Genomic DNA, 2,802 nt, shown 5'->3' on the forward strand with positions numbered 1-2,802 from the left:
TCTCTCTCTTCTTCTCTCTCTCTCTCTCTCTCTCTACCTGAGAGAATTAATGTATTCCATGCGATGAGCTACTAGTATGTTATCAAGAAATAACATAATAGAAATACTAATCTCATAATAGAATCTCATAATCTCATAATAGAATCTCATAATCTCATAATAATCTCATAATAGAAATCTCAAAATAAAATCTCATAATAGAAATAATAATCTCTATTATGTACTTGTATCTTGATGTTATTATAGAACTACATGCGACTGGTGGTGGCGTTTGCCCCATATAGAGGTCTCCCTCCTTCTCACCTCTATCTCCCCCTCTCTTTCTTTCTCTTCCCCCTCTCTCGCTCTCTCTCTCTCTCTTTCACACCTCGCGCTATCTCTCTCACCCTCTCTCGCTCTCTCTCTCTGTCTCTCCTTCCCGCATTTCAAATCCGTATGAGAGACAAACATGTAGAATAACATCATATAGACACATATACAGCTAAGAGAGAGAGAGCGCGAGAGAAGGAGAACGAGAGAGAGGGAGAGAGAGGGAGAGCGAGAGAAGGAGAGCGAGGGAGAGAGAGAGAGGGGAGGAGAGAGGAGAGCGAGAGAAGGAGAACGAGGGAGAGAGAGATCAGGGAGAGGATAGGGGGTTCGCAGACGAGAGCGGAGCAGAGCAAGGCGAGAGAGACGAGATAGAGATAGAGAGAGAGAGAGAAGAGAGAGAGGACGCGAGCAGCAGAGAAGAGAAAGGCGGTTGGTGAGAGAAGAGGACAGAGCGATGAGAACGAGATGGAGGATGAGAGAGAGGAGGAGAGAGAGAGAGAGAGAGAGAGAAGAGAGAGATGAGGAGAGAGACAGAGAGAGACCTGAGAAGAGAGAAGAGAGATGTGCGCGGTTTATATATGACTTACGCGGCACATATATATGTGTCCTGGTAGTCTAGAGAGGCGATGTGTTGTATTGTATTACCGTCGTGCCGCTGGCCCAAACAGCACAAATTACATCACAGCCACACAGCACGCGCACGCACACGACGCACGCACGCACGCACGCATACACGCCACGCTACGCACGCACACACACACACACCACACACAACACACAACAGCACACGTGCACAACACACACACACACAACACGCACGCACCACGCACACACACACAACACACACACACACACACACACACGCACACTTCGTGCGCGCGCACATATCAGATTGCTACTCACCCGCTACCAACCCGCCTCCTCAACCTCCTTCTACTTCCTGTCTTCTTCTTCATCCCTCCTACCCTTCCTCCTACTCCTCTTCCACCTCCTTCATCCCTTCTCTCTCTTCCCCCCCTTCTAGGAAATCCTCGCCCTCTCCCCGTTCCCTATAGTGTCCCTCACCTATATATACTATTTAGATTTTACAGGCGAGTGACTAGGAGAAAGGGGATGTGGGATGCGGCGTGAGGGCGGGATTGAGGAGGAAAGAGGAATGTGGGGTGAGGAGAAAGGGAAGTGTGGGATGCGCAGGGGAGGGGGTGGTGAGGAGAAGGGGATATGCGGGCAGAGGGGTGAGGGAGAAAGGAGATGCTGGGAATGCGGGTGAGGGGTGTGAAGGGAGAAAAGCATTGTGGAATTGCGAGCGGGAAGTGGGAATCTGTATCGATATCAGTTAAGCCTATATAATATCACAGTACGATGGGTGAGACTCAGCATCGCACAGCGGCATCGCGCGGAAACCCCACAACCAATCTAGCGACCGTAATAAACAACACACGTTCCAACACTCATCGCTAGACCGATTGACGTCACGACGTTTTACGCGCGCTTTGTAAAAGCAACGCCTGCGCTGTTTTTACGCATACAAAAACAACGTTTACTAATGGCAGTAATCGCATCCTTTCCCCTACTGACTCATCCTCCTCCTCCTCCTCCTCCTCCTCCTCCTCCTCCTCCCAGCCGTTGATGCTGTTTGAAAACAGGATAGGTAATATAATATATATATATCAACAGCTAACAATACCTATATAGGTAATATAATAATATGTATAATCTGTTCGGGCCACTGTTCCACAGAGGTGTATGATAGCTTATGCGTAGCTGATCACAGCTATAATAAAGTAAATCTATATAGTCCGCTACAAAGACATTTAGTTTAAAACATACAAAGTTGGGGTTGGAAGACATTGTCTGTTAAATGAAATGCACGTGCTATGAACCAAGATACAGTTTTGTATGTGCATGTACGAGGAGATGGAGGAGGGAAGAGGGGAAGGGAGGAAAGAAGAGAAGGGAGGGGAGAATGAGAATGATGAGGGGAGGTGCGGAAGGAGGAGCAGGAGGAGGAGAGGGGGAGGAAGGAGGAGAAGAGGAGAAAGGCGAAGGAAATGAGGAGAGGGGAGGAAGGATAAGAGATGAGAAGAATGAGAAGAAGGGAAAGGGAAGGGAGGGGCGGGGGATAAAGTGAGGGAGGGAGGAGGGGAAGGCAGAGTCCTCTACACCGTACAGCTTTCGATAGAACCCTGTTCAGGTTGTCTATAAAACACACACGTATAAGAATAATAAATTACTGATATTTATGTTACTCGTGTTTTTGTGTGTGTGATAGTACGTGTAGCGACTGTTTGTTTACAATGCAGCGAAATACGACGAATCAGGAAATAAAACACCATCCGTTACCAGGGAAAGGGAAAACTCATTACTGAATGTTTATATTTCGTAAAAAAAACTCGCTGTTACTGTTTCCTGTTGACAGTAATGACGTTAAAATGTCTGCACAGTGCAACCGTTTGTTCGAGTAGAAGGATTAAAAATTTTGAGCATAAAGTG

Source organism: Priapulus caudatus, unplaced genomic scaffold (genome assembly GCF_000485595.1).
Source record: "Priapulus caudatus unplaced genomic scaffold, Priapulus_caudatus-5.0.1 Scaffold2544, whole genome shotgun sequence".
In the NCBI taxonomy this organism is placed as follows: domain Eukaryota; kingdom Metazoa; phylum Priapulida; class Priapulimorpha; order Priapulimorphida; family Priapulidae; genus Priapulus; species Priapulus caudatus.